This window comes from Budorcas taxicolor, chromosome 18 (assembly GCF_023091745.1).
Source record: "Budorcas taxicolor isolate Tak-1 chromosome 18, Takin1.1, whole genome shotgun sequence".
Taxonomy (NCBI): domain Eukaryota; kingdom Metazoa; phylum Chordata; class Mammalia; order Artiodactyla; family Bovidae; genus Budorcas; species Budorcas taxicolor.
In genome coordinates this window covers 39,612,201-39,633,665 of record NC_068927.1, presented here as the reverse complement: position 1 = coordinate 39,633,665, position 21,465 = coordinate 39,612,201, and the positions used below count along the sequence as shown (strand labels likewise).

The window sequence follows — 21,465 nt, the reverse complement described above, 5'->3', positions numbered from 1 at the left end:
GGTTGATCTGGGCTGAAACTGCACAAGAGTGAGTGTGTGTAACTGGGCAGCAAACTGGCCAGGCCCCATGGAGGGGTTGCTGAAAGCCTTGTTAAGAAGTCCTCTTGACCAAGCAATCCAATTACATAATGCTGCAAAAATAACTCTGGGCTGGGAGTCTTGTCAGAGTGACGTATTTTGCTAATGGACAGGGGTATCAAATATCTATCTTTCAACCCAAGGGCCAAAAGTAGACTTGTGGCACTGATGGACCCCTCCCCTAGACACACAACGAATGGGGGGAAGTGGAAGGCAAGGAGGAGGCAGAAGCAGCAAGGAGGTATGTTTTTTTCTTCCTTCCTTTTTCCAGGTGCAACTAAACCCAACTGCTCACCTAGGCTCCATTCTATCCAAGTCAAGGCATCAGTCACATAGCCTCAGATTTGTCTCACAGTGGTCCCTGCTCTGAAAGGATCAAGGAGGACTGAGGGGGAAGGAATGATGGGGGAGAGAGGAAGAAATGAGTAGAAAAAAAGTAAAAGAGTATTGCTTTGTTTGTTGATGGAACAGGGTGAGGATGAATTATGTTACTATTTCTATGTCCACTAGGCTAGGCCTCCTACTCCTGTGACCAACTGATAGTCCCACTTTGCCCAAGACTGTCCTAGATTTAAAACTGCATCCTAGGAACACCCTCAACCCTGGAGAACTCAGATAGTTGGCCACCCTCCCTCTCACAGGCTTTGGCTAAATTTCCATAAGGACATAGAAAATTATGACCAAAATAAGGTAGTTCCTTTCACTTCAAAATTATTCAAAGAATGACCCAAATAAGCTATTCCAACATAGATGCAAAGGCCCTATTTCCAGGAATTTGAAGAAAGCCAAGTAATTCTCCCCAACCCAGCCCCACTGTGGATTCTAGAGATTTCCAGGTGGGAAAATTACCTGTTTCACCCACTTCGCTTTTCAGATAAAGTTTCCAGATATGCCTTTGCCACTCTTAAGATGCTCTGCCCTGCTTTGGTCAGGAAGCAGTATTTTGAGGGGGAAAGAATTCTGTTTGAAAGTCACAGTAACTTGTCTTTTTTTTCACCTAATCTCTTTCATGGGGTCTCTATTACTCTGGTGGCACCACGGTCACATACTGAGCTGTATCAAACTCCTTTAATATATTCACCTTGAGTCTGTTAGCATTTTCTTTTTCTTAATCTTGATAATCACAGCATCTGATCCTTTCATTCTAAACTGCAGCCTTCCAATCCATCCTTAATCTAGACCCATCTGACCTCTTCCAAAGGAGACAAGTGAAGATAAGCAATCCAGCCCCCCACAAGACACAGCATCAGAGCTGAAGTTTACATTCATCCCCACCTCCATTCTTTTTTAAAATCAAAATGTCTCTTTAACTCCTCGAGCTAATTATAAAAGCAAATAGCTTTCCCTCCCTGAGTCATATTCCTTGGCTTGTAAAAAGGCAGTTCCACTCAGAGACCACCTTGTCACAAACATGAAAAAACCCGGCTCATTCAGGACTCCTCAGAGAGGAAAGGGTGAAGTGGCAGCGCCCTGCCCCCGCCTCCCCCAGCAGGCTCTGCCTTTATGGAGTCTATTTCCAGTCTGTTTACCTGGCAAGGATCACGTGACCAGTCCAGAAGGAAATGCTGACATCATTGTCTCTCTCACACATGTGCGGCCTCCCTCCCTCCCTCCCTCCCAGCTCGCCCGCATTCCGACATCCATCCTCCGGCCTCTCTCCACCACCCAGCCTCCTCCCCCACCACTCAAGCCTGCTCCCACTTATTTCTCTGTCTTCCTTGTGTCACACTTTCCTTTGTTTTCTTTTTCCTTGTAGGCTGTCTCCTAGACTGTCTTACACACACACACACATACACACACACACACACACTTCTGGGTGCCCTTTTCCTTTCCCTTCTTCAACAAGCCTTTATCCCCCTTTCATTCTCTCACAGATCTGTGGCTACTGAGTCTTCACTCTGGTTTAAAAATACACTTCCTCTTTCTCTATAGGTTGGACATTTCTTAAAAAAAAAAAAGAAAAAAAAGAGTCAGAAAGGCCCAGAAAAGCTTCCAGACCAAAGGTGGGGGAGGGCAGAGCAAGGCAGCTCCATCCAGCCGCTCAATTTCCTGCTCCAGTGGGCTTGGAGATTTAGGTGCAGGGAGTTTGGTCAGACAGGACTTATTTATTTATTTCTTTTCCATCTTTCCCCTCTGGTGTTTCGACCGCTGCTGCAGGCAGGGGCGCCCTTCCTGCCCCACAGCCAGACCACAGGTCCCAGCAGCCCTTGGCCTTGTGCAGAGGCACCTTGTCTTCTCCAGGCTGCTGCCCTTCATTCTGCCCCAGGGCCCAGGAGGCTTCTCGCATTCTTCTGGCCAGCCGGGATCGGGGGAGCTGGGAAGACCCAGGGGGCGGGGAGGAAGGCCAGCGATCAGCAAGGTGCCTTCTACCTCTTCAAAGGGTTGTTTTTACAAGCAACCCTGTCTGTGGCAAGGCTCTGGGGTTCAGCTGCTCCCAGAAACCTTTCTTGGTGCACATGGGCACAGAGCCAAAGCATGCTGCTTAGAGGAAATGTTTAATAAAGACACGAGAGCCTCAAACTGTTCATCCTTACAGACAGGTGGAGATGTGATGTCTCTGGAAACTGCCTCCAAAATAGACCATGAGGTGGGGAGACTGGAGGGTGAAACAACCAGGGGGAATCACAGGGAAGGGCTGGCCTAGCCAAAGCCATCTCCCCTTTTACTCCCACCTGCCACCCCAGGCTGTGCCCTCCTGGGTTCCCACACCTTGTAGGTTGGGATGGGGCAGTGAGGTAGAGGAGGAATGGGACAGTCATACAAAGGTGAGGCCATTAAGTAATCATTACTTAAGGTGAGGGCATACAATCCCCAGTAGGCATAAACGTGGAAATCTACTGGAAGAACATGCTTTCGTGGGCAAGTTTACCATTAGGTTATATGGAAAATCAGAAATGCAACGTCCTGTTGGAAGACCCTAGTAAAATCAATACTAAGATACTAAAACAATATTAAGACAGTACTAAACCAAGTAAGATACTAAAACAATATTAAGATTGTACTGGTCTTCAATGTTCAGATGCATTCCTAGATCTTGAGAAATAGGAATTTTCTTTCCAGTACTGTGGAAGTCATATCATGACCTTCTGGAGACCTTGTCACCAATCAAGGTGCAATGCTCGCGGAAGGGTCTGGTCTAATAGATCCACTGATAGATTTTGTCTCTTTGGAATCTAAATCCTCTTCAGACATGCTGGAAATCCAGGACTTTTGACAAGCTTTCAATACGTTGTAAAAGTTCTAATTTTAAACTTCCAAATGTTATAGGCCAAGGACCTGCTGTTTTGAGTTGTCAATGAGGCAGATGGCTCTGTTGGTCAATTAAATGACTTCTGTGGTTTTAGAACCCACATAAAGTGGTGTTGAGAGTCTCAATGTCATTCTTATCATCTCCATGAATACTTATGGAGCCCTTCCTGAATTAAAGTACAAAAGAGTAAGATGGAGCACAGGTTCCCAGCTGTGGGTTTGAGATGCCTGTGGCAGGTTGCTATACTACCCCATTGAAGCCCACAGTGGTAGAAAGAAGTGACAAGCGTGATGGGAAATTATGCAATATATATATATATATATATATATGGGTTCTTGATCTTTCAATTCGGCACCTTTCAACTTTGAAGGGATCTGGAAAGGATTTCCCCATCCTTGAGCCTAGCTCAGGCTCACCTCCTCATGTGACTCCTGCCCCCTGGCCCAGTGTTAAAGCTGACCTCATCCAGTTTCTCAGATCCCCTCTCTGGGTAGACTTCCTGGATTAGTTTATACAGGAGCCAAAACAGCATCCTTAAGGTCCATTTGTCTCACTACTCAGGACCTGTAGTGATGTGCAAATGCGCATGGCTTTATGGAGAGATCTGTATTCTTTGTTATGGGTCGCCCCCCTGCAAGGGTAGCATATGGCGCTTCCATTGAACACATCTCCATAAATGCCCACAGTGCTAATTGGTGCTCAGTGATGTGCCCATGATGAAGAGGAGGATAATGATAATGTTGATGGTGATGATGACGCCAGTGACGACACTGAATTGCTAATGATTCCAGGAGGAAAACAGTTCTGGGCACAGAGATATGCTTAACAAAGACAGAATGAATGCATAATGTTTACGACTTATACTATGACTTTACTGTGTTTTTCTGAGATCTGGTCCTTTATTTTTTACCCTATGATTATCAATACTTACTAAAAGAACCGACTTCAACACCTGAGCCTATGGGCTGGACTAAAATGGCATAACAATAGTACAAAGTGGATTGGCAGTTGCTTGCTTTTTTTCTTTTACCATCCGTCTATTTTTATTTTTATTTATTTATTTTTCATCCGTCTATTTTTAAAAACATGATTTAGTTACCTAACATTTCTCTTTCTTAAGGCAAATGACCACAGAGCAGAAAGTGTTTTGCTGGTACCTAAATCAGAGACCCTCTCTCCTGATCTGCTTGGGGCAGGTCAGCAGAGACAGATGTGCCTTATGGTCAAGACGTGAAGAAAGATGGTGAGCTAGAGACAGTTACACCTTTCAGTGATGTGTGACACATAAATCAGTGCACAGATTTTAAAGCATACAGAAAAGGAAACAAATATAAGAAAGAACTCTGTAACCACCTTGAGGAACCAAGATCTTTTCTTATAATGTAGATCACATAAGACTTGGGTCTTACGCCCGCTTCTGCCCACTAAAGGTTGGATGGCCTTGGAGAGTCAACCCTCAGAGTGTGTTTTCTCCTTATAAAATGGAGATGACAGTGCACACCCGCACGGGGTTGTTGAAGGATTAAATGAGATGGCACACGTCTAGTGCAATGCCTGACACGTGGCAGGCGTTCAACGCATGGCAGAAATGGCGAACGTCATCCCAATACTATTTACCTGTCTGCACTACTGGCTTGGAATGTGAAGATCAAATGATGGTGAAAGTGCTGCATGAAATAGAGGGCCCTCAACAAAGGGGGTTTGAGTAGCCCTAAAAGAGAGGGCTGCTCTTTTTAAGATTCGGCTCTGAGTTAAATCTGTTGGTATTGGGAAATGAGGCAGAGATTAAGAAATCATCAAGGACACACTTTCTCTGTATACAGGTATCTGATATACCTAATCCCGTCCATAAAGTTACTGAAATGTGAGGAACACAAGCGCCTGCCAGACTTCCTTCTTATGAAGATTAATAGTTAAAAGTGACGCAAGTTATGGAGGTACCTGGGCGTCCTGCAGCAGATGAGATATGTAAGTCTGAGGACTAATCACTGGCATAACATCATCACCATTTCTAGCAACAGACGCTTTCCTAGCCTGGGATAGAATTTCCAGAAGTATCTTTCCCTTTTCGGAATTACGGAATCTGACAGATTTATTTCCACACATCTTACTTGCTTTCAGAGTTATTGTTTCCTCTTATTTTTCCCCCCTCCTCTTTGGTGACAGAGAAGCCTGAGAACCAATTCTGTCAGGAAGTTCTTGGGAAATTTTCAGAAGGATGTACAAAGCAGGGTGTATGAATGACTGTGAGCAGCCAGCATCCATTTCACTTGATAAAAATATATATTCAGAACCGATCTTCCCAGCACATCTAAATAATCAAAACCATGAATGACAAACACATCAGATACATTTTTTAGGGCTCAAAGGATCTTTTTGGAGTAAGCTGCCATCATTTCTTCCTCTTAAAGCAGATCAGGTAACTTCTCCCCTGCTGCAGAGCCTCTCAAAAAGGATGTGCTATTAGATCCAGACCCCAGGATGGGAGCTCAGCTGCCCCCAGACATCTAATGCCAGTCTCCAAATTTTCTGAATTTATCGACCAAGATGTTGGATGGAACAGGTTCAAGCATCTTGCTAAATAAAATATAGATTACATTTATCATTTCCCCTCAATCTACTAAAATCTTGTTACTCTTTCATGGAAGGAAATGAATCGGTTTGACAGGACTTATTCTGTCAAGTGATATAAGTTCCCAACACTGTATTCACTACAGATTATTCTAGAAATGATTTGGTGGTTTTTTTTTTCAGGTAAAGTTCCAGATTGGGACATTACGAACTTCCTTTTTGCTTTTTAAAAATAGAGTCATTAATCCTGCTTCTTTTCAGTCCTGCCAAGTTTTCAAAAACAAAGTTACTCTCCCATGATTTTAGCCAATAATGAAATTCCTTTAGAAAAAACTTTTGCCCTGCAAAGAATCTACTTTTTAAAAAGAGAAGGTATTTCTACCAGTGTTTAAGGACTATTTAAAAGTTGATCATGCAAAAACAATGAGGAAGCAAATGGTCAAGGCTTAAGACTCCACTTTGACAGGCCTGTTTCCAGTCCCTCCCCCGCGCCCCCCCCCCCCCCCCCCCGCCACCCCGCCGGCACCAATTTAGGTATTATCTGAAGAGATTTCTATATTGAATGGGTTTGAGGCCAAAGACAGCTATGGTGACTTTTCAGACTGTGTCAATCTTGCAAGTTTCAGGCAAGTCAGAGCCATTATTTTCCATAAATATATTGTAAGTCCACTAGGAAATAAATGAGAAAACTGGAAGAAAACATGTAAGAAGTCTCGTAGCTTATATCTCTTAACATGAATTACAGTGGACATAGAGTCTGTACACTTCCTAAAATCTCAGGGCTTATAAAAGCCCAACATTTCTAGGACACATGGCACACAATGCCATCTCCAAGTCAGAACAGCCCCAGTTCTATAAAGATGAAGATGGAGGCACAGAGATAACACCCTTGAAATAAAAATCAGATATCTTGAGTACTTATGAGTAAGTATCCCTAGAGTGTTGAATTTCTACATTTCGTGAAGACAGGTACTTGGTCAGAGGCTCTGAAGAAGAAAACCCCATTGCACTGAACCTCAAAGCTTGGCATTTACCAATCTCTGTGAGCCTGAAATTCAAGTTTTTTACCCTACCCAGGTCCACCATGCCGATTTGCAGTCCAGGTCCCCCCCAGCTGCCTGCTGACTCACTTAAGCCTCCGGATTGATCCACACTGCTGGGAATGCAAGGAACTTGAGCTGAATGTACCCAGTTGAAAGTTCTACAGTGCAACAGCCAATCAGGGATGGTTGTTGACTCCTCACTGAATTCCACAAATCTGCCACTCCACACTTCTCCCACATTCCTCAAGCCTTCACCAACCCTACTCTTTCTTAACTCTGGATAACATATTTCAACCGCTTGTTTCTTGAAACCATAATTTGAAAGAACCTCAACTTGCCTGCTGCGTGACCGTAAGGTGCCTTGCAGGGCACCCTCTTTCCCTCCATAAAATGCCTTTGCATCCTCACCTCCTTTCTTCTATTCTGCTTGTTTCCACTGCAAATCTTTCCTGGGTCTTAGAGACCACCCTTCCAGGTCCATCTGATCCCCTGCTTCTTCATTCATTCATCTCTCTCTGCTCCTGTCCCCACTGAATCCTGCCCTCATCACACTCTTATCTTTCTGGAAGAAATCCATTTTTATTCGGAAATCTACACATGCCCTATTCTCTTCTATGAAAAATGCAATGAACAACACTTTCCTTGATTCTACCACCTGTTCAATGTCCCACTCTTCTTTTTATCACGAACTTCCTAAAAGAATTATTAGAATGTGTTCTCCAGTCCATTACTGAACACCTCCAGCCCTGTGCACCTCTGCCTATTGGAGAAGCTGGTCATTATTGAGCTGAAACTGATGGCCCTGACTCCGCTGCGAGTGTTATTCTGTGAGGCCACACAGAGCAAGTTTATGCAGATCACCCTTCCCTGCTTCTGTCCTCTTCCCTCTGATCCTTCTCGGCACTGTCAGTTCCCTCACCTATTCTTTGCATGCCCTGGTTCTGAGTCCCCTGCCTCCCTGTTTCGAGTTTGGTTCTCTCCTTCCAGGGTCATGGCCCAAGATTAAATGTAAATTGTTCACGTCTGCTCTGCCAAGCCCAGTAGAGCAAGGTTCTTGCCTCCTTTGTCCTCCTCATTACACTTTACTCAATACTATTGTTGAATTCTCTTCCTATCAACTCAGACCTCTAAGATAGTAGTTTGCAAACTGTGGCTTCCAGACCTTCTGCCACAGAATGGCCAAGGAGCCTTAATAAATTGCAGATTCTTGGGCTCCACCTCAAACTCATTGACTCTGACAATCTGAGGGTGGCCGCTGGGAACCCACATTTTACAAAGGTATGAGATGATTCCTAATATGCACAAAATCTGGTGAAAAAAATGCTTTCTCAACATCTGTTGCCAAGCCTGGCCCCCTGCCCCTGCCTTTGTGCAGGTAGGTTTTTGGATCCAAGACAAACCCTTGTATTTTCTTGTTTTTAGATTTCATCCCATTAGCTGTGGTGCATTGCCCCAGCCGATCGAAATTTGTTGAGTTCTTTATCCTCAACGTATGACTTCATGACAACCACACCTGATCAAGATGAAAAGCCTTAGAGTCGCAGCACCAGAAGTGACTCTCTCCACATCAGGTGGTGTCTCTTTCCACACTGACACCAATGACGATAGGTAACTAATTACTAACACACTCATACTTGCGTCTTCTTTCCCGTGAGATAAATGGGCAACTTGTCATTTTCCAAATGCCTCAGCAAAGCCCAGATATTTTTTTGCATTTTCCATATTCCATGAAATAGTTTCCATATTTCCCTGATCCACTGGTCGGTACCAACTCTCTCCAAGATGGCAAAGATGCATTCTCACAGGCCATTTACACAAGTATTCTGGAAACTGTGGCCAGGCAAAGGACTGTAGTATGCATAATACATCTTCTCTTCCCATGATATTTTCCAGAACACCTATGGCACTTATGTTCTAGGACCCCTAATTTGTATTGTGAATGTTCTTGTTCACATTGGACTCTATCACTGGACAAACAGTTCTTAAACTTTGTGTCTTATGTGTCTCTAAATACACAGTATTTAGAGTAACTACAATAACTAGAGTAACTTACAGTAACTAGCACGATGGTAACTTTTTCTTTGAATGAATGAATGGTGACTTTTCTTTGAATGACTTGGTAACTTTGAATGAATGAATGGATTTTGCATTTTATTCCCACTAATTTACTTTCACTTTTTGTACAAGATGGAAGCAGACCCTGCAGTGAATATTGGGAGACTATGCTTCCTAGACATGAAGGAAGCAGTGGGGCCTGGACAGATCTCCACAGGTCCAGTTCTTTCTCTTAGTTACTGGTCATTCAAATGAGCTTGTTAGAATAAAGGCCTTCTTTGAAATGCAGTGTGTTGAAAACACTGAGAAATGATGACACAGTTTCTGAAGCATCGCAGATTTACTAGAATCTGTGGCAATGGCCAAATGAGACAGACAGGAAAGGGCGTTTCAGAAAACTCTTGGCTTACTGCAGCATAACAAGCAGATAAAGCTTCTTATGGGCTTTCTAATGAGACCTCTTGCGATGCCAGAGACAAGTGTTTCCACAGGACAGGAGATGGCTGGACGAGAAGATCTAGCCACTGCCCCCGTTTCCTGTTCCACATCAGAACTGCTAACACAGCTGAGTAACTCTCATATAGAAGATATAAGATAGTGACGGTAAAGAACTGTAAATGGATGGTGCAAAGTCTTGTGGTTTCCTTGGGTCGAGTGACTTTCCCTGTGGTCATGTCTTGTCTTTCCTGTTTCTTATAAGCCAAAGAAGATGCCACAAACACTCTAGAACATTCCCTCCACTGGAAAAGCCACAAAGCCCTACACAGCATGAATTCTAGAGCAGTCATTCCCAACTAAGGGGGTGAATTTTTTTTCCTCATCCCAGGGATATCTGGCAATGTCTGGAGACATTTCTACTTGTCACAACTGAGGGGTAGGTGCCACTGGCATCTAGTGGGCAGAGGCCAGTGATGTGGCTAAATATCCTACAATGCACACGACAGCCTCTCCCTGCCAACAAAGAATTATCTGGTTCAAAATGCCAAGAACAATGATCTCAGTTAAGAAGTTTCAGGATTAACATGTACACATTATTGTATTTAAAATATCAACAGATAACCAACAATGGCCTATCTGTTATATAGGACAGAGAACTCTGCTCGATATTCTGTAATAACCTAAATGGGGAAAGAATTTGAAAAAGATACTCATGCGTGTATAACTGAGTCACTTTGTTGTACACCTGAAACTAACAGCATTGTAAGTCACAGGTGACAACGCTATGAAAGATACTCTGCGGCTCCAGGGTAAGGTGAGGGGACCAAGGCTGGAAGGCCTTCTTAGCACACTGGTTTGGACAGCAGCCTGAATGGAAGTAGAGAGGTTCTAGATAATTTCTGATAGCTATAAGTTTAACCTCAAAGGAGCTTACTGGAAAGGCCCTTGGTGAACTCCACTCAGAGGGCAACTTCCTCTTCCCCAGATGGAGGAAGGCAGGCTCAGTAGGAGCACACAAGAAGCATCAGTGAGCCATGCTCACGGTCATAAAGGGCCCAGAATGACAGCTTTAAAAGATGTGACTGGACATGGGAAGGCTCCAGGAATGTGAGGTAGACATGAAGCAAATGTACCAATTGGAAAGAATGCTGTTCTTATGCTGACTGCAGGAAAGCCCTGGTCCTACACGAATGAAACGGGAATGCATTTTACCTGAAGCCCCCAAACCTAGACAACGTATTAAAAAGCAGAGACATCACTTGGCCAACAAAAGTCCGCATACTCAAAGCTATGGTTTTTTCAGTAGTTATGTATGGATGTGAGAGTTGGACCATAAAGAAGGCTGAGCACTGAAAAAGACCCTGATGTTGGGAGAGATTGAAGGCAGGAGGAAAAGGGGGCGACAAAGGATGAGATGGTTGATGGCATCACCAACTCAATGGACATGCATCTGAGTGAACTTCAGAAGATAGTGAAGGACAGAGAAGCCTGGCAAGCTGCAGTCCATAGGGTCGCAAAGAGTTGGATATGACTTAGCAACTGAACGACAACAACCCAGATGATATATACATTTCCCCCAACTTCCTAGTATTTTTTATATGGCCAAGATTTTCAACATCACCAGTTTTATATATCATAGGGAAGCTGATAGATTTAATGAAGCCTCCAGGTGCCCCTTGAGAGATGATTGCAGTTCTAATTAAATGGAGGATGACCGACAAGAACCACATGGGGCTCTACAAGCAAGCGGCATTCATACATCTTCTTTCATGGGCAAGATTACTTTGTTCATGTCAAAGCAGTCTGAGCTCTTTCCAGTGGTAAAGGATAGTGTCACCAAATTCTAATACACTATGAGATTTAATGCGGTTCAAAGATCAGGAAATGTTTTAAATTGTAAGGGATAAGAAAGTTTTATTGGCCAAGCCAGACTTTAATTTCTTTCACTTCACATACCTGTACTTACCATCTACATGGTTACATATAGCCTATGAAGTCAGCGTCAAGTCTAGTCCATTCATTTCTCCTTTGTGTCGAGAAGCACAAAGGAGAAATGAATGGGGCAAATGAATATTAGGCCTCAGAGTAGGTTGTGGGGGCCACAAATCCGGGTAATCACATGAGATTTAATACATGAGTAAGAGGGTCCTGAAGTTCAGGGCTATCCAATCTATAAGCTCAGGGGGTCAGGGATATTGAGACACCTATTTCAGAAGATAGAACTGCTAATAGGAGCTTGCTTGTCACAAGAAGGCTGGGCTTCTAATCCCTAGAGTGCTGGCCATGTGGGCTAGTCATTGGAGAGTCTTGGCCATACCTCAGCCCTAAAAGGGAGGTAATTCTACTTAATCTCCTAGGTAGGACCGTGAGGGTGGGGTGTAGGCAGAGAGGGCCAGAGGCAGATTGTGGTTCATGGGAAGGCTTAGGGTTGGGTAGGGCCTCTGCCTGTGGATAAAATACATACCTGGATCTTGGTAGCCCGCCTAGCCATACACCTGCTTTCAAAGGCAAAGGTGGTATTTCTCCTTCTTCATATGCACTTGGATCTCTTCAATCAATGTCTATCTTTTAGCAAGGAGAGATCAAAAAGGAGAGAGACGGGCCAATAGGAAATCAACTATATCATTGTACAAAGGGTCTATCTGGAGAAAACCATAGTCCAAGAAGATATATGAACCCCAGTGTTCACTGCAACGCTATTTACAATAACCAAAACATGGAAGCAACCTAATTGTCCATTGACCAAGAAGTGTTGATAAAGAAGGTGTGGTGCATATATACAGTGGAATGTTGTTGGTATTTTGTTGTTGTTAGTCACTAAGTCATATCTGATTCTTTTGTAACCCCATGGACTGTAGCTCACCAGGCTCCTCTGTCAATGTCCAGGCAAGAACATTGGAGCAGGTTGCCATTTCCTCCTTCAGGGGATCTTGCCAACCCAGGGACCCAACCCACATCTCCTGCATTGGCAGGTGGATTCTTTACCATTGAGCAACCAAGGAAGCCCAACAATAGAATATTACTCAGTCATGAAAATGAAATAATGCCACTTTCAGCAACATGGATGGACCTAGAGACTATCATAACAAGTGAAGGAAGTCAGACAGAGAAAGACAAATACCATGTGATCACTCATATGTAAAATCTAATTTAAAATAAAAGTTACAAATGAACTTATTTACAAAGCAGGGACAGACTTACAGATATAAAAAACAAACGTATGGTTACCAAAGGGGAAACGTGGTGGGGAGGAAAAATCAGGCGCTTAGGATGAACATACGCATACACACGACTGCATATAAGATAGATAACCAACAAGGACCTACTGTATAGCACAGGAAACTCAATATTCTGTGACAACCTACATACATGAGAAAAGAACCTGAAAAAGATCACTTTGTATATACCTAGTACTAACACAACGTTGTACATTGATCACAATCCAATAAAATTAAAGTTTAAAAAGAAAGCAAAGCAGGGGCGCTAATGCAAGAAACACCAAGGGCTCCACTGTGATGAAATCATGCATATGGCGCCCACACTATCCATGGACCCTGCACTGATGGTACTGTTAGCAATCAGCATACAGGTCTTAAGACTCATTCCTGCGCAGGATGCATGCCCCAGGCAGAGCTCTCATTCTTACAGATGTAGCGTCTGAGGTGGGATGTCACTCTGAGAGAATGGCCTGCAGCCTTTGAAAATGATCATCAAGCTTTTTACAAATGACAGGTCAGGGTCTGGATATTCCCTACTCCTCTCCTCACCAACGTCCAGGCCTAGGCAATTGTCTGCAGGGTATAAGTTGAAGAGATATTCCTGAACCCAGGCTATGGTTGCTTTGAGGCTGTGTATCTCAAACTCATCCCCAGTGTTGATTCTTCTTTAAGTCTTGGACGTGAGCCAAAAAATACCCACCCCTGCTTTCTAAATAGGCTGTGTTTGCTTTGCTGGGAACGCCTTGTTTCCCTCTGCCGATATCTACCATAAAGGTTTCTTCTGAGACCCTCTATAGCCTGAGCTGCTTTCTTCCTTCTCTGTGCTCTTCAGCTCAGTGTATGGAATTCTAAACTATACTTGTGATTATCTGTCTTGTGAGGCAGAAAGTACTTCCAGCTCAGACTCATTTGTTGGTACACGAGGACTGTGGGCCTCCCCTAGTGCCTGCCAAACAGTATATATCCAGTCAGTGCTCGTGGAGGGAGGGAAGCAAGGAAAAATGTAGGTTAAAGAAGCACTGAAGACCTCTAGCCAGGCAGATGGTAGTGTCAGCCTCCTCCAAAAGGGATTTTGACCAGCCAGCCTGGGAGAGACCCCCGTCACGATCTACTAAGGGGTGGGCCATGGCGGTCAGTGGCTGCAGGGCTGTGATTCTCAGTGAAGCTTCTGGTAGAACACTGGGGAATCCCTCCTTCTTGGCCCAGCTAGTCACTTACCTTCCTGGAAGGCCAGCACACAGTTCTGTGCCGGTGACACTTTCACAGAGCCAGCCAGCCAGTGCCAGCCTGAGGCTGGCTGTGCCAGAGGGCTCCAAGCATCCCAGAGGCTGGCCCTGGCTGGGTTCTGTCACTGCCCTACTGGTTTCCTCTGAGGCCTCTGGTAGGCAATATTATTGTTACTTGACCATTATTAGCAATGAAAAATAGTCAACCTTAGTTTTGGTGAATTGTTTCTTATCTATTTGCTGTTCCTCATCCAATGAAAAGAGCTTTCAGAACTGGGTCCTCATTCAGAAACCTCCAATATATAGCTTTTGAAAATGCTTCTTACTTCTCCAAATACTATCCATTGGTGACAAAGTGTATTGTAACTGACAATCCTGAGTACGAAGATCTCAGAACTTGACAACACAGATCTCTTCTACTTTCCGCTTCTTGCCATTCATATCTGCAAACCACTAACTTCAGCATTCAGGGGATTCAATAGAACATTCAGCACACATCCTTGAGTGCTCTTAGAAATCAGGTCCGTCAATGGATAAGCTATTCAAAGAAAGTTCTTTTAAGCTTGTTGTTGAACATGGTAATGTAATATCTTGCAATCACAGGGTCAAAGTATGTTTGAACTAGGAGGGATCTTGTAGGCAGACTTGTTTGAACTGAGATGCTAACGCCTTGCTAATACCCATACTGAGAGGGTAAGACAGTTGCTCAAAGAAACATAGCGAGTGAGGGGCTAAACCTGGTTAGAAAGTAAGCATGATGATCTTAAATCACCTTTCTGCCACTCAATACTGGTGGTGTGTATACGTGTATGTACATCTACATACATATATAAAAGTGAAAGTGTTAATCGCTCAGTCCTGTCTGACTCTGCCACTCCATGGACAGTAAGCCCGCCAGGCTCCTCTGTCCATGGGATTCTCCAGGCACGAAGACTGGAGTTGGTAGCCATTCCCTTCTCCAGGGAATCTTTCTGATCCAGGGATCAAACCGGGGACTCTTTCCCGTCTATGGAAATATATATATACATACAAACTAGAAGGAGCAAGTCTTGCATCACATACACCAAATTGTCTATAGAAACTGACAGTCCTGCGAAAACAATAACCCATTTACAGTTTAGGGCAGCCTGGTCAGGAACAGGCCCAGAGCCTCACCAGCCCCCCAGAACACAGGGCATTGTTTCCATTCCAACCTCGCACTGAAAGGCAAGCCTGTCAGCTGGCAGTGACCTCGTGAGACAACTTTGGGGAGAGCAAAGGACCGAGAAGAGAAAGGCCTCATTTTCACTGCAAACAGGAAAAGGAAAGAGAAAAAGGAAGCTCTGTCTCCGCACAAGGTTTGCTGTGCTGGCTATGAACTGTTCCAGTACGTTCCATCAAATAGACGCCTTCATAGAATCAAGCCAAGCGCGAACAGTGGGTCTGGGACTCCCCATCCCCGGACACACACGCTCCCGCGCTCTCGCACCCCGGGAGAGTGCTTATATGGGCTTCATGAAGCTAAGCAATAAACACTTTGTCTTCGCCCTGCTATTTATGGGTTGCTTGGGGCATCCTGTTCTCTCCACTGCCCTTACCTTACTCCTTCTAATGCCACATTTAATAGGACAACAGTGAATGTGAAGGGTTCCATGTGCCCGTCCCCACCCTCTCTGGTTTTCCTGGCCGAGAAAGGTGGATCCGCATCCATCCACATATCCTCTGGGCTCCCTTCTTCCAGGTTAAATCTGATCTGCCTTTCCTGCTTTCCAGACATCTCCCTAAGACATCTCGCTAAGATATCTGTTTCTATGTTACCACTGCCAGCAATTCTTTCATTCTTCAGTGATGGATCAACCATCTTGGAAAACAAGAGTGACTCAGAAAACTGTCAACTGCCACGGACACCCCCCCACAGGGGACTGTAGGTCTCTGGACAGCCACGCATGTGGGGAATTAAGGAACAGATGGGTCCTACCTGTTGCTGACTTCCAGTTTCACTCAGAAGCCTTGAGCTCCCCCCGCGTACATGGTATTGGGGTCACAAAGGGGTGGGATGCCCACTTGAAAACAAGAAATGCATCCAGGCCAAGGGGCTGTGCAGAGGCAGACATGGATGGTGCCAGAAATGTCCACAGCATGCAGGACCAAGGATGCGACTGACTTTGGTCAGTTTGGGGCCTCCTGCACTTGGCTCCTTTGGGGGTTTCAGGGTTCTCAGGGCTGATGGGTCCCGCATGAAGACAGTCCTGGCTGCATCTTGTCCACCTGTGGGTTTTCACACAGGCCTGGTGCCCAGCTGCCTCTTGGCCCAGTCTTCATCTTGGGCCACCCGCAGTACCCTGAAAACACACGACAGGGAAGATGCGTTAACTCGGCTTCTCCCCACAGAACACGGCTCGCCATTGCAGCCGTGATTAAATACAGGACATTATCTCACCATAATGCCCTCCTGGCTGAGTTCCCAGGAAAATTCTAACTAATCATAAAAATAGAAAGAAAAACGCAACCTAAATTCCATTCCTCTTCTTAAATGAGTGATGTGTTCACTTTTATTTATTTTTCTGGAAGCGAGGCGGGAAAAGAAAATGAATTTTAGGGCTTAGAAAAACAAGCTACTAATAGTACTAAGTAGAGCTGGGCGGTGGTGCAGACAGCGGGATGAAGCGGACAGGCCAGGGGTGGGTCCGGCCCTACCCCTGCCTGTGAGCCTGGAGTTTTAAACGGGAGCACCTCGTAGGGCAAAGACAGCAGGAGGAGAGGGGGATGGGTGGCTGTGGGGCCAGGTGTAGGCACACATGCACACATAGACACATGCACCCACACAAGCGAGGTGCTCAGCAGCATCTTCATGGCCTGCAGGCAAGCACACTGTCAGTACTCCTTTTACCCAAAGCCTGCATCTCTCTCTAGCACCGTCCTTTCCGGAGGCTCTGGCATGATATAGCTAGTCCCTGCCTGAAAGAGCTTCTCCTGAAGATTCACCTAGCTCACTGCTACTCACCCTTTAGAGATCAGAGCGAATGGTACTTCCTACGGGAAGCCTTCTCCAAAACCCCCTACCCTGACTGCAGTCCAGGTGCCAGCAGCATTCTGAACCCACCCCTCCTAGCAGTCACGAGGCTGTAATTAAGGCACTAATTGCATAGTTGGTTGTTTAAGGGCTCTCCCCTGTCTTAGATCTGAGAACCTGTTGGTCTCATTAACTGCTTTGCACGTGCCTGGTAGGCAGTAGTTTTTCAATAAATGCCCATGTTGGATGAATGCTGATGGCTTCGCCCAGCCTGTGAACCATTCCCTGTATCCACAATACTAAGTACCATGCCCCTCCCAGGTCATTTCTGCCCTTTCTTGCTGGGAAGACTTCCTGGGTAAACCATGGGAAAGCTCAAAATCCCGAAAACCAGCTTTGAGATGCTTCTAATAATTGTGCCCTGAGTTGAAAAGAAAGGACATGCCCACACCCCTCCTGCCTCTACCTGCCGTGGCTCCTGCCATTAGAATCCCAAAGCTGCCATCCCCCATCAAGGCAAGTGCTGCAGTAATGGGCACTGCTACTTGATGGCAAAGTTCTAGCTGGTCTAATTAAGCATACTGAGCTAATAACCTTCCATTTTGGGACTGGTATTATTCATAATTTAATGTATTGCTGCTGAAACATTAACCTTTCGACAACTGGCATGCTGCCCACAGCAGTCCAAGTGCTGACCATCTTTCAGTAAAATGAGTATTATTGTTAAAACAGGTATAAATCATTCATGGCTGCTGCTTTTGTGTCAGACCCTACGTGAAAATAAGCAGTAAGCTGGGTAATTTATTTACCTTTTGGTGATTATTTTTTATGATTTTATGATCATATTCAGTGATTCATAAACATTGGCCCGGTGCCATTCTGTAATCATTTCACATTTTAAATATTGTGCGGCTGTTCTGCTTTTCATCTTTAAAAATTTCAGGATTGATACCAGGCAACTTAATCCAGACACAAATGCAATTTCATCTGAAAGAAATAGGGTGTGTGTGTTGGGGTGGGGCGGCGGTGGGTGCAAGAGGAAAGAGTCCCAGCCCCATTCATTTGAACAAAACCATTTTCAACAGAGCTGTTTGCAGCTTTCCCCTTGCTACAGCATGGCACTTACTGTAGCAAACTTTCTTTGAAGTTTAACACACAGAGGGTGCCTTGAAATCTGGATAAAAGCACAGGAAAACAGTTAACAAGCTTCTGGTTGGAAAGATGATGGGAAGGAGTTCAGGGTGGAGGGAAGCCTGGAAACTCTGGACTCGGGCCAAGAAGGTTGGAAGCCACCAGCCTCACTTGTAGCACCTGGCTGGAGAATGGGATTACGTCCCCTGGGGATCTGGAAACTTTACTGCCTGCCCGCCCGCTCCTGCTGCCTGTGCTGCCTTTGGGCTCCTGTCACCGTTCCAGAAAGTCACCTTTTCTCCTCCTGGCAACAAGGAGGAGCTGGAGGCTGAGAGGTGAGCAGGCTTCTCATGGCCGCAGAGCTCAGGAGACATCCCCCGCTTCCATAGGCCCTCTCCTGCCACTGAAAACATGGAACCACCAATAGGTAGGAGCTGAAGCTGATGGGAAGGAGGTGGTGCCAGGAGCTGGCCGAGAAGGTGACACTGTGTTACAGCTCCGCCTCCAGAACATTCTGGAGCCTCATCTCATTTCAGGCGTGTTAGCACGGAGATGTGCTTGGCCAGAGGAGACAGGCGCTGTCGCCCCACATATGGGAGAGGAGGTCTGGAAAGGTGGCCACCAGCACATGCTATAAGTCTGGGCAAGGACGAGACAAGAGATAGATTTCTTTCTGAGACAGTTTGAATCGTGGAGCTCTGAGATGGCTGCTTACTGTATTTTCTACCTTCCGTTTGTTTAATTTCGCAGGTACAGTTTTCATAGGTTTCTTTAAAAATCTGACTGTCTGGTTTTAGATTTTAAAAAGAGCTGCTATCCTAATGTCAGGAGGTTGTAAGCATGAGAACCATATGGGGCCCAGGACCATGTGAAGTTGGGCTCATGGTCTCCCTCTCCCTGTACCTAGAAGTTGAGAACACAGTCCTCAACCTCCTAACATTAGGATATCAGCTTTAAAATATATATATATATTTTTTAATTAAATCATTATCTATATAATATATAACTTTAATTTTTCATAGTGGTGAAACATATATAGCATAAAACATGCTGTGGTAATTATTTTGGGGGGTTGCACAATCCAGTGATGTCAATCATGGGATTATATTTGCATATGTCTCATCACTATTTCCAAAATTTTTCGTCATCCCCGAAAGAGACTCCGAACCCATTAATCATCAACTCCCCACACTCTTCTTCTCCTAGCCCTGGAAACCTCTAATCTACAGTCTGCCTCTGTGGATTTGCCTATTTGGGATACTTCATGTATGTGGGATCATACAGTATTTGTACTTTTGTGTCTGGTTTATTTCACTGAGCATGTTTCCAAGGTTCATCTATGCTGCGGCATGTATGGGAGCGTTCTTCCTTTTTATGCCTGAATAATGTTCCCCTGTATGGATATACCGCATCCTGTCTACCCATTCATCTGTTCATGGGCATGTGGGTTGTTCTGCATTATGTGACTGGGGATGACGCTGCTATGAACACTGGGGTACAAGACACTGAGTCCCTAGTACATAGGGACTCATATTTTTTTCTCATTAAACTTCATTGCCCATTTTAGGCAATGATCTACCTCTATCTTGAATGCACCAGTTGTTAGCTTGGCAGAACTGGCCTGGGCACATGTGGCAAAGCCATTCATGCCTGGAAATCAGCCTCCAGCCACCCTGTCAACTCTGCTGCCTCAGAGTACTTCCTGTAGTCACCTTCCAGCATTGCTGAGGCTGCTGCCAGTTGTGAATTCTGCGCCGGTAGCTTCCATTCTCTATATTGGACTTGATAAAAGATGCTGCTTCTCCAGGTATGATAAAGAACAAATTAAGAAACAGAATAACCTGGCATGAGTGAAATTCTCTTTCAATCATGTCAGCCAGAGCAGATGTTGTCATGAAATTTGATGTTATGGATTTATTTCCTAATATAAAGTCTAAGAGGGAAAACAGCGTTAAGAGCTGAAATGTGAATTGGACATGTCCACAGAGTGTGAATTGAATTCAAGACAAAATATTGTGAATGGTTAATAGGGTCAGTCTAAGTATACTCGCTGAAATAATCTCTTGGATATGCAAATACTCTGAGAACTACACTGTCAAATATCTATTGTATCCTCTTATCTATGTGTTCACAGAACTGCTACATGGTATAACAAACGAAAAATGTGAATTTAAAAAATAATGTCACCCTAAAATAATACTTTACTTTGAATAGTAATTTTTGTTGTCAGGTCTTTTTAAAATTTTTGTCACACACTAGCCAGCCAGATTCTTAAAATGGCATTATTTGGAAATATTAAGAGGTGCGCTTTGTGTGTCCTGTTCTTAGCAGAAACAGAAGTGGCGGGGGGCAGGAGAGGGAGGGAGCAGGGATGGGTCACATGTTCATCTTGATCTGGATCCCTCAGTCTGCCATTATCATCTGCCATGCCTCGGTATTATTGCAATGGACTTTTTGCTTCTGCTATCTGGGGTCCCTCAGTGGAATTCCTTTCCCTGGGAATATTGTCTTGAGGACTTAAGATGTTAGCCCCCCAGGCTCCTCAGTCCATGGGATTTCCCAGGCAAGAATACTGGAGCAGGTTGCCATTTCCTCCTCCAGGGGATCTTCCTGACTCAGAGATCAAACCTAGGTCTCTGGCATCAGCAGCTGCCTCCTGCATTGCAGGCGGATTCTTTACCACTGAGCCACTAGGGAAGCCCACGTGTTCGCCATCTTACTATACTACTCAGCCCATTATACTGAGGATGAGGGCAAGGAGAATTCAAACAAGGAACCTGGAGAGAAGCCTTTGGTTTCACTGTTAGTAATTTCCAGGATTCCACCATCAAGTAGCTCACTAAAAGCCTGAGTAAGCAACCAAATTGTGAGTTAAATTTCGTTTCTTTCCCTAACTTCTTAGAGTTGGACTAATGAGCAGAGAAAAAATTAGAAGACAGACAGCATATAGGTGGCCCAACCATACTACTCATATTCTAGAACAGCCCCTGGCCCACAGCCAGTCTTCAAAAAAATATTACTAAATGAATGAAGAAATATTGGTCACTCATATCATCAGATACTCAAGAGTCAACTGAACTGACTAACTGGGTGTGCCTTTTTTCCTCTTTGTTGTCATGAAACTTGATGTTATGGATTTATTTCCTAATATAAAGTCTGTGGGAGTCTGTTGGGTTTGATGAACTTCACAAATCTTTGGTAGAATTTGGCTATCAGAAGTATCAGGAAGTGGCAAAGCTTAAGAGAGCCCTTTCACCCCACTTAAATCAGAACATCCCCCAGTTTTTGTGGTTTATAGGTTAGACTTCCCTGGATTCTCTAAAGAAAGGAGTCTGTGGATAAAACCTCAGAAAGTCACTGGTCCCCAGCACCTCCCTACTCTTCTGATCTACCTCCGTCAGCTCAGAGTCATGCCTGCCTCTGCCCTGCATGATCTGATATAAACCCCTCTACTTCACTGCCT

At 44.7% G+C, this 21,465-nt stretch overlaps 1 long non-coding RNA gene across 1 annotated transcript in view; it reads left to right on the top strand.

The window, feature by feature from the left end:
• Nucleotides 1-229: 229 nt before the first annotated feature.
• LOC128063812 (uncharacterized) overlaps nucleotides 230-21,465 on the top strand; it is a 34,131-nt gene continuing 12,895 nt past the window's right edge. Inside the window, exon 1 of the long non-coding RNA XR_008200912.1 lies at nucleotides 230-319. This is a non-coding gene — a long non-coding RNA (uncharacterized LOC128063812). The remainder of the gene's footprint in view (nucleotides 320-21,465) is intronic.